We start from the raw sequence: 11041 nt of genomic DNA, 5'->3' as shown, positions 1-11041 counted from the left end.
ATACTGTACCAGTTCTGAAATATTATCTCTAGACAGGCTCTGATATGCTAATAAATGCCCTGTACTCCAAACTATACAGGTAGTATGTGAAGACAGCAGTGAGATCCCTCCTGAGGACTTAGTAATAAGATATCCCCAGAGAGTCAAACTAGTTTAATCATCATGTGAGAAGAGCCTCAACGTTTCCCAGGTACACTGTGGCTTTTAATCACTATTAACTCATTTGAGGAAAGAAAATGTCAATTTACCAAGAGTTTAGAGAAACAAAAGTGACAGTGTGAATATAGTGTTAACCCACGGAGGGGAGGTGCTGAATCCAAGAGATGTGAGCCATTCAGTGACCAGAGGTGTTCTCTACTTCCCATAGTATCAGTTTATGAAGACTTGCTGTGGCTTGGGAAGAGCATACCTCAAGACTTGCCACTTCGTCCTCTAACTGCAAGCTTTACTGAGCCACCTTCTGATTGCTGATACGGACTCTAAGCTGTCATTCAGGAAAAGGGGGAGCTCTGTATGAGAGCATCAGAATTCCATTCTGCACATAGTAAACTTAGAGAAGCTTTCTGATTTATACATCAGTGTCATGTGAATTTAGTTTGTGTAGTTCTGCCTCCATGTCCGTCAGTTTAGTCTGTGAGTTTTGAATATTCTAATAAAATAGTTTATGATCCTTCAGGACAGAGAATCAAAGCCCAGGCAGTTTATTGCAGTCTTTGCTCTTTGGGGCTTCTCCATAGCCAGGCCCCCAGCCTTCTCCTGGTGACAGTCTCTGTCTCACTGAGACCTCATTCAGTACTCAAACTTCAGCACAGATATTCTAGGCAATTATGCTATGTGGTAGGACAAACCCTGACATGCTGATGACATAAAAAGTAGCAACTAAGCAGGGAGAAGAAAGAAACCATTTTATCATCGCAGTTTGATGATAGTTCTTGGGTCAAGATGATGGGTTTTCACCAGGTGAAGTGTCAGGTCTAGAAAGGGTACTTTTTACCCTGCTGTCCTCTTCATCCATTAACACACACTGTAGTGGTTTATCTATGCAGTGTAGAAAATTACCCTAAAATATAGCAGCTTAGAACAACAGATGTGTATTATCTTCTTGTGTGGTTTCTTCAGGTCAAATCTAGGAGCGGCTCAGCTGGTGGTCCTGGCTCAGTGCCCCCTCAGGTTTCACTCAAGCCAGACTGCAGTCATCTGAAGGCTCAACTGGGTCTGAAAGGTCCACTTCCAAGGTGGCTGCCTCACATGGCCATCGGCAGGAGGCCTCAGCTCTGCACACGTGAGCCTCTCGACATGGCTGCTGAGCGTCCTCGTGATGGGGCAGCTGGCTTCCCTCAGCTTCCTTCAGCTTCTCCCAGATCCAAGCAAGGAAAGTCCTAGTCTCTAATGTTGCACACCACCACTTCCATTGCATTTTATCTGCTAGAAGCAGGTCCCTAAGTCCATCTCACACTCAAGGGGGGGTGATTAGGCGCTACCTTTTGAAGGGAGGAGCATCCAAGAACTTCTGTTCATGTTCTAAAGCTGCCAGCATACACACGCATCATTCCCACCTGGGTTCCTCCCTAGTACACCATCAGCATCTCTTAGGGGCCCCCATGCTGTGGGGAAGCTTTAGGAAGGACTGCTGTTTATTGATGGGCACACACGTGACATCATTCAAGATCTTCATCTCATAACCTATAAACCCTGTCTTCTTTTTTTTTTTTTTGCGGTACGCGGGCCTCTCACTGTCGTGACCTCTCCCGTTGCAGAGCACAGGCTCCGGACGCGCAGGCTCAGCGGCCATGGCTCACGGGCCCAGCCGCTCTGCAGCATGTGCGATCTTCCCGGACCAGGGCATGAACCCGCGTCCCCTGCATCGGCAGGCGGACTCTCACCCACTGCGCCACCAGGGAAGCCCCTCAATATATTTTTTAATAGGGGAAAGAATGACCCACACCTGATCCCATATGCTGTCAGCCTTTATATTTTAACTTTATCATAATGCAGTAAGAAAAATCAGAAAGCTCTTTACTGAATTATAAATAAATTATTAAAGTGTGTTTGTGCTGGACGACAAAAAGTCAAGTGCATTTGAGTTTTGAATATTGAAATATGAAGGGGGAAAAGTCATGCTGTAAATGACATTTTGCTCAAATCACCTTCCTCTTTCTGTAGTATACAAGGGCCCCTTCCCTATATTTCAAGCTTTGCATAAAAGAAGAGTCATATTAGATCAGGGGCAAGCATCCATCCCTGCTTCATCCTTCTGAGTAGATCCTCAAATTTTGTTCAATTGTCTACCCAATCCACAAGTAAACCTCAGTCGGTGCCAATGTGTGTTTGCCCTTTCCCTGGTCCACAATTGCACATGTAACTTAAATTTGCTTAATTCAAGCTCAGGGAAGAACTTAAGAGTTGGGGAGGAGATTTTCCTTCTGCCACAGGATGTGTATAGGGGAATAGGCTGCCTCTTTGCTGCTGGCAGCCACCTTACCACCATGAAGGGAGGCAGCAGAATGGAAAGATAGGAAAAATATAGGTGCTCCAAGACATGGCTGAGCCTAACCTTAGAGCCTACCTAACCCTGAACTTGTTAGGGGAGACATTTTCTCATTGTCTTAGCTGGGGTTTCTATTGCAGAAAATACAAAATTTTTCAAGAAATTTTGCCTCAATTTTTTTTCCTTCTTTTTTTTTTTTTTTTTTTGTGGTGAAGCAAGGTACAGCATTTATTTGCAGGACACAAAGCAAGGAGAATGGGCAACATATGCTCAAAAGACCTGAACTCCCTGATGCTTTGGAGCAAGCGTTTGTTTAAGGCAGCATTAGGAGCGAGGGTCACAGGTCATCAGCTCATGGACATTCTCCTCGTTGGTTGGTGGTGAGGTAACAGGGTGATGTTTTGGAAATCTTTATCATCAGTCTTCTGGTTCCAACCAGTCTGGGGTCTACATGCTTGTGGTCAACATGTAGTCAACATCCTCCACTGGATGGGGGTCTTAGTTTCTTAGTTTATGTCTGAAGCAAGTTCCTGAAGCAACACCCGCCCTGTGTACTGCAGACAGCAGGCAGGACATGGTGGCAGTCTTCCCGCCTCAATTTTTTGGTGGCCTGCTTTGCTCGTGTAGTTAGCACAAGCCTGGTTCATCTGTTGAGCAACCCAGCACTGCCTGCTGCTGCATGGGTGGCAGATTGAAGAGGGGCAAGAATGAATAAACAGGGCAGAAAAGAAACTTTGTTAACAAGAGATGATGGTAGCTTGGGATGTGGCAATAAAGGTATGGACAAGTGGAAAAACTAAAGAGAGATTTATGAGAAAAGTGTATGATTCTGTGGTCTTTAATACATTCACAGAGTAATACAATCATCATGACTTAATTTTTTTTTTTTTAACATTTTCATCACTCCAAAAAGAAAACCCCACACCCATTAGCAGTCCTTCCTCCTTCCTTCTCACCTCTGGCCACCACTAATCAACTTTCAGTCTCTGTGGATTTGCCTGTTCTAGACATTTTATGTAAATGGAATCATGTAATATGTGGTCTTCTGTGACTGGCTTCTTTCACTTAGCATAATGTTTTCAAGGTTCATGTAAGTAATAGCACGTATCAGTACTTCATTCCTTTTGATGGCTGAATAATATTCCAGTATATGGTTATACCTCATTTTGTTTATCCGTTCATCAGTTGATGGACATTTGGGTTGCTTCTAGTTTTTTTTTTTTATTTTGCTATTATGAATAATGCTGGTATGAATATTTATGCACAAGTTTTTTTGTGTGACAAGTTTTTATTTCTCTTATACATACCTGGGAGTGGAGAAGAATTGCTGGGTCATATGGTAACTCTATGTTTAACTTTTTGAGGAACTACCAAACTGTATTCCAAAGTGCACCATTTTAACTTACACCAGCAACGAATGAGGATTCCAGTTTTTCCACATCCTCACTAACACTTGTTAATATTTGTTTCATTTTAGCCATCCTAGTGGGTGTGAAGTAGTGGTATCTTATGGTTTTGATTTGCATTTCTTTGATGACTAATGATGTTTGGGGCACAGATCATGGCTTGCATGCAAAAAGTATTTTAGTAATTGAAAAAAGTATTTTCAGTATTATAAAGTGGTTTGTTTTTATTTTGGTTTATTTGGTTTTTTTGGCCGGGCCACATGACATGTGGGATCTTAGTTCCGCAAACAGGGGTTGAACCCTAGCCCCCTGCATTGGAAGTGTGGAGTCTTAACCACCAGACCACCAGGGAAGTCCCATTATAAAATATTTTGATAAAATATACATCCAATAATTTAACAGATAATAATAACTGCATTGAACAGTACTAATTGAGCCATCAGGTAATGAACTAAAGTAAATTTACAGAGAAACACGGGTTTTATCCTTTAGAAAGAAGCTTATACTCGAATTGGGAGGTATAATGAAAATAACACCTATATATGCACATTTATTAAGGCGCAAATCAAAACACTAATTACCTAAATACTTAACTTGTGGTCCGTGGATTATATGCAAACTGTGGATTTTTTCCTAAAAAGATGGTCACGGTCCATAACTTCTGTGAATTTCTTAAAGAATTCTAACCACTACCACCCCCGCAAAAGCTAAGAATGACTGCTCTAAAATTTTCGTTGGGGAAAAAATGACTAATGCATTCTTAATGTCTGCTTCCATTAACATTTCTTTCTCAATGTTAGTTACTGGTTAAGTTATGCATTTTGCTTTGGTAACCATTTTTTCTAGTCAAGGCTTTCTGGGTCACAAGATAAAGATATCACTTCACACTAGTTTAAGGGAAAAAGACTTTATGGAAGGCTCTCGATGTGGCTAATGGAATCCAAGGGCATCCAGCCTGGCTGGGACCAACAGAGGACTGGCCCAGGAAGCCGGCAGCCAGCTTCCCTCGCTCGAGTTCTCTCAAATTATCCGCTCTGCTGAGTGAAGCAACCACCACTGCTCATGCGTGCCCCTGACCCGGCGTGCCTGCCCTCACTCCCTAGCTTCCGCGTCCTCCGTTCACTGCCCTGCAGGAATGGCTAAATAGTGCCTCACAGCCCCAATTCAAAACTCTCAGGATTGAGACTCTTCGTTAGTCCCACTGCTAATCCCATCAGCTCTAGCCGCGAAGGCAGCATCCTGTGGATGTGGAGCAAGTGTGACGCTGCCCCTGGAAAGGGGAGCAGAGGCGGAGAGACACCCCGCCTGCGTCTCCCGCTCCACTCAACTGAACGTGAACTTGCTTGTCCGTATGCCTGAACTTCAGGAACTTTTCATTTGTAGGAGTCTCTAGAATCTGAAATGAAATACTCTCATTTCCTATGGAGATGATAATCAAGAGAGAAAACTTATTGATCTTTTAGATCAAAATCTCCATTATGTTATCTTTATTGCAAACCAAGCCTTGAGGGATTTGTGTCACTTCCCATGTTACAGTTTCAGATCCTGGCCACCATCACCACCACTGCTACACACACCCACATACCCACTAGCTAAAAAGACAGATGCCTCCTTGAATATTTAGCTTAAAAGTTGTCACGGTTGGCCTGTTGATGGATATCAACCATCTGAAGAGGTGAATCCCAACCTGCAGTGTTGCATATATATTTTATTTCACAAACTCTCTCCTGTTTCCAAGAGTGCTGTGAGATTTGTATGGTTTTTTTTAATGAATTTAAATGAATATTGCTTTGAGAATTAAGTTTGACCATTTTCCAGTACCCAGTAGGCTAATAATGGACGTGGAAGCCCCCATGGGGAATCTGTTCAATTGGACGCACGCAGGAGACCCACCCCGTTATCCACCATTCACAGTAGTGGTGGCTGCCGACACTCCCTTCAGCTTCTGATTCCAGCCAGAGTCTTGCTGTCATGGACTTCACAGGAGGGTCATCATCCCCCCGGATTAGTGAGGAAGTCTGGAAACCATCAGCTTGTTACCTGAAAATTGGGCTTGTCTCTTTTTGGGCATCGAGCCAAAAGACACAACCAAGCCACAGATCAGGAGAAGGAAGGGTTTATTATTACTTGCAGCAAGGAAGGAGAACACTGGGGATCTTTCCCAAAGCAGTGTCTCTCTGAACCACAAAACTGGGGAAGTTTTAAGCTAAGTGTACATGCATATTCATGAAGGGGCTTGAGCAGAGGAGAATTCAGCACAGAATTGGGGCAGAGGTCAACGGAGTCCGAGCTTTAGTTGATTAAGTCAGGAGTGTCAGGTCATTCCCTCTACCTGCGGGGGAGCCTTCGTTCCTGCAGAACTCAAAGACATTATTATGTACATCCCTTGAGGAAGAACTAGGACTCTGCTTTATCATTTCACTATTGTTTGACTGCCTTTTCTCTGTTCCTATATTCCTTTGTTCCCTTAGCATCATTAATTACTGAGACATGTTCAAGGGCGAGCATTGTGGCCAGCCTTAGATCCCAAAATGGCTTAGGCCAAAATGGCTTCTTCTCATGTCAGGAAAGCCATTCCTGGCTCTCTTTCTCCCGGGATCCCCTAACCTATCTGCTTACAAGCTCATAGGTCCTCTACCTTGGCTGTTCATCAGCCCCCCCAGGCCAGACCTCATAGTCTCTGAAAAATGTAAAAGCTTTCCAGGTGACACACAGCCTCCAAGGTTGAAGACTGTCACATTTGATGGAATTTTCAGACAAAATGTGTGGCATAAATTGCAAAAACAAGGGTAGGGTTGTTTTTTCTGGTTTGTTTTCCCATATTTCAGTTTCATTATAAATATGTCTCATTCAGTACATAAAATTTGGGGGGAAAAAAAACATTCACAACCCCAAAATAAGGAGAAAACCACTGGTACCATTTAATCGTATTTTCTACTAATGTTTCCTATCCATATATTTTATATAACTAAGGCCCCAGTGTAAATACACAAAGACTATTTGGTTTTATTTTGTACTACTTGACACTGTAAGGAAGCATTTTCCAGGCAAGGCAGGCAGTATGGTTATCAGAAAATTAGAAGTAAAAATCCTCCCATCACTTGAAGGTCCATCCCTCCCACCTAGCCTCACTAGGTCAAAACAAGAACTCGCCAAAGTTAAAACGCGGAAACAGGTAGTCAAGACTTAACTGGTTTTACCTCAGAGCCTCACCGGATAAGGGCTCTTTTAATAACAAAGCTTCCATTTAGGGATACTGAATTGCCTTCCCCTTCAGAGTCTATGGGCCACTTGCTTTGATGTGCAGTTCCCTTTAAACCTTGCTTGTTAGGCACCTGGAAATTCCTGAGAAGATCTTTAAGTCAACAATACAGATTTCTGAGCCTTGACCAGACCTGATGTCCCCTCCCTGCCTCCCCGAAGCCTCTTCCAAAGGCAGTCTGCCTGGGGTGATAATGGGATCCCAGCCCCAGAGGGAGCGTCCATCCCGACTTACCACCACCCAAGTGCCAGAAGGGAGCTGACAGCTGGAGGTGGCTTTTCCTGCCCTTGAGTGAAGGTGTTCGTTGACCCCCTCAGACTTCTGACAGCTCCCTCAAAAACCACTTGCCAAGGGCAGGAGTCCTTGTCAATGGGCACCTGTCCTCTCTGGAAATCGGTAAATTCTCTTTGAATAGTTTATATTTCAATTAGGTTACGGTGCATAATTACGGAGGGTGACTCATGGAGAAATGAAACAGAAATGATCACATATATACTATATTTATATGCACACACGTAGACTGTCCATAAAGTACAAGTGTAAAGATTATGTATACGTGAAAACATATTAAAGGAGAGCGAGCCAGACTTCATTCTAGATGACAATCCACCCCACCTGTCCCTTATGATCCATGGGCAGGTGTGGAAATGACAGAGCCTCCCTCTGAAGCCCCACCAAACAGTACAGATCTTTTTCAACTTACAGTGGGGTTACGTCCTGATACACCTATCATAAGTTGAAAATACCATAAGTTGAAAATGCATTTAATACACCTAACCTACAGAACATCATAGCTTTGCCTAGCCTACATTAAACATGCTCAGAACACTTACATTGGCTTACTGTTGGGCAAAGTCATCTAACACAAAGCCTACTTTATAATAAAGTGTTGAATATCTCATGTCATTTATTGAATACTGTACTGAAAGTGGAAAACAGGATGGTTGTCTGGGTCCAGAATGACCGTCAGTGTATTGATTGTTTACCCTCATGATCGCAGGGCTGACCCGAAGCTGAGACTCGCTGCCACTGCCCAGTGTCACCGGAGAGCATGCCGCCAGCCCAGGAAAAGATTAAACTTCAAAATCGAAGTACGGTTTCTGCTCACTGCCTATCACTTTCTTGCCATCCTGAAGTCGAAAAATTGTAAGTCAGACTAAGCTGGGGACCATATTCTGTACTTGGTAACAGAGGAAAGGCCTTTGCCCCTGCAGAGCCCAACTCAAGGCTTTCCAACTTTGCGTAAAATACCGCTGTCTTACAAAGTAAACGTGAGCAGAATAGTTTAACAAGAATGGCTGTTGTCTTTCAGGTAAACCATAGATTCTTTAGAAGTTGAGACAAACTAAAGCCTACACAATCAATCACTCTCTAAAAAATCATTCCAAAAATGTATTTCATTCATCAGAATGCTGCCTTTTTCCAAAAGAAATTTGAAGTGAGTTAAGGTAAAGAATGTGTACACATTAAGATTAACAAAGTAGGGGGGCTTCCCTGGTGGCGCAGTGGTTGAGAATCTGCCTGCTAATGCAGGGGACACGGGTTCGAGCCCCGGTCCAGGAAGATCCCACATGCCGCGGAGCAACTAATCCCATGCACCACAACTACTGAGCCTGTGCTCTAGAGCCCACAAGCCACAACTACTGAGCCCGTGTACCACAACTACTGAAGCCCGCGTGCCTAGAGCCCATGCTCCGCAACAGGAGAACGCAATAAGACACCCACGTGCCACAACGAAGAGTAGCCCCCACTCGCCACAACTAGAGAAAGCCCATGTGCAGCAATGAAGACCCAACGCAGCCAAAAAAAAAAAAAAAGATTAACAAAGTAGACATGAACAGAGCAAGTGGGAAAATGAGGCGAAGCAGACATCCTAACCCCGAGAACTAGCTAACCACTGTGACTGCCGGTCAGACTTGGCTTCAAGAGCAAGTATACAAGGCAGTTAGCAGGAAACCTGGAACATGATAAGGGCTAATAAGTCATAGCCAGTATTATTATAATTCATAACCAGTATTACATTTCTCAAATACCCATTTTATTTCATCTCATGAAGTTGCAGCTACATTCATTTTTAAGGCTTTAAAATAATTTTGGAACAAGATGTCATTGGATTGGAATCTCCTGGCACAGTGCAGCACCAGGCTTGCTCTTCTAACTCAGGGTCGTCTGAGCCTTGCATTTCAGCAATTAAAAAAGAATGATTGGGAACTCCCTGGCAGTCCAGTGGTTGGAACTCCGTGCTTCCCTGCAGGGAGCACGAGTTTGATCCTTGGCCGGGGAACTAAGATTGCACCAGCCAAGCAGCACGGCCGAAAAAAAAAAAAAAAAGATTAAACTAGGAATGTCCTTTTCCCATACGTTTAGCTCTTCCATCTCTGACTGGAAAATTTGGAGGCAATAAGGTCCCCAATATTTTGGTCTGCAAAACATCTCTGTGATTCTTGATAGCCATGACAAATAAGAAAAAAGAGTAAGTTCCATTGTTCCCATCACATATAATGGAAGGTTTCAACTATAATAAGACTCTCAAAAAGTATTTCTAGCGCAGGTCAGAGAGACACAGAATCGAACCAAACAGGATTTTTCTGTTATCTGTCATCTGGATCTGAGATGCTGCCCTCAAGAACCAACTTGTATAGCCAACGGCCCTAGTGCAGTCCCTGTGAGTCTCCCAGAAATGCCTCATGTCGGGGTCTGGAGTGAGTGTCGCACTTTATACAGCAGACGGCGGCTGGCACCAGTGGCACCATTGCAGACATTAGGAAAACTAGCGGATTCCACCTGGGCACAAAGGCCAAGTCTCTCTTCATATGCCCTCCTATAGCTCTTCCTTTTTGCCTTCTGCCAAATCCTTAGGTGAGTCCATCCTGTTTCACCTGAGATGGTACCAGAAGGAGGTTTATAAAAGCATTACCTCTCCCCAGGTATCTCGCACAGTGCATGGTCCACCCTCAGTAAGTAAATGAATGAGAACCAAACAACCTCCAAACAAAAATGACACTAATGGTTTTCAGTTCAGTCCAGAAAAACAAAACAAAAGAACCCCACGGCATTTAAAGAAGAGAATGAGTTGTCAAATAAAATTGTCGAAATGAAACCCCCTAGATTTCACCACATATTCAGCCTTCTGCTTCAGTCAGACCTGCCTGATGCCCCTTCATCTCTACGATCATCCACCTCTCCTCATCTGATCAGAAACTGTCATCAGCTATTATTATTTAGCAATTCTGTCTTAATGAGATTAAGAAGATTGGAGGTGAGAGGAGGGACAGCAGATGGAATATATTCTATTTTCTGAATTGATAAGAGAAAGGAGGCAATGTAGACATGGTCAATTTCCATCGTTAATCAAATAGAAAATACTAATTTCCTGAAAAGAAAATTTGTGGGTTCAATGTCTCTTTACTTTTTCTCAAAAAATCTGCATTTGGTCCCAACCCACCAAGATGAATATAATTTTCTTGGATTTATCTCAGGCGAAAAACTACCCTATCTCGCTTCGTTCACAGTTAAGAACCTCTAAAAGCTACCTCCTGTCTATTGGCATTTTTATTTAACCAAAGGAATAAGCATTAATACTAATATATGTGTTGTTTACACTGTGATTATGCAAAGCGGAGAAAGTAAAAGAACAATTTGACTTGTAGAGTCTTTACATCATTGTTAAATTCTCCAACCCTGTCCCATCACATCCCCACACTAAAAATCTTCAGAGATGATTATCAAACTTCATACATGTATTTTAAAACGTTTGTTTGCATTTATAGAACATGATTCCACCTGTGATGTGAGCCTAGATACACAAACCCTATTTCACTATTAGGATTGTTGTTTGTTTCTTTAAGTAAAATGTCCAGCTGACACATGGTAGATGTTAGAGGT

Source organism: Phocoena phocoena, chromosome 21 (genome assembly GCF_963924675.1).
Source record: "Phocoena phocoena chromosome 21, mPhoPho1.1, whole genome shotgun sequence".
Lineage (NCBI taxonomy): Eukaryota > Metazoa > Chordata > Mammalia > Artiodactyla > Phocoenidae > Phocoena > Phocoena phocoena.
Note: the sequence above shows the minus strand (reverse complement) of the source record.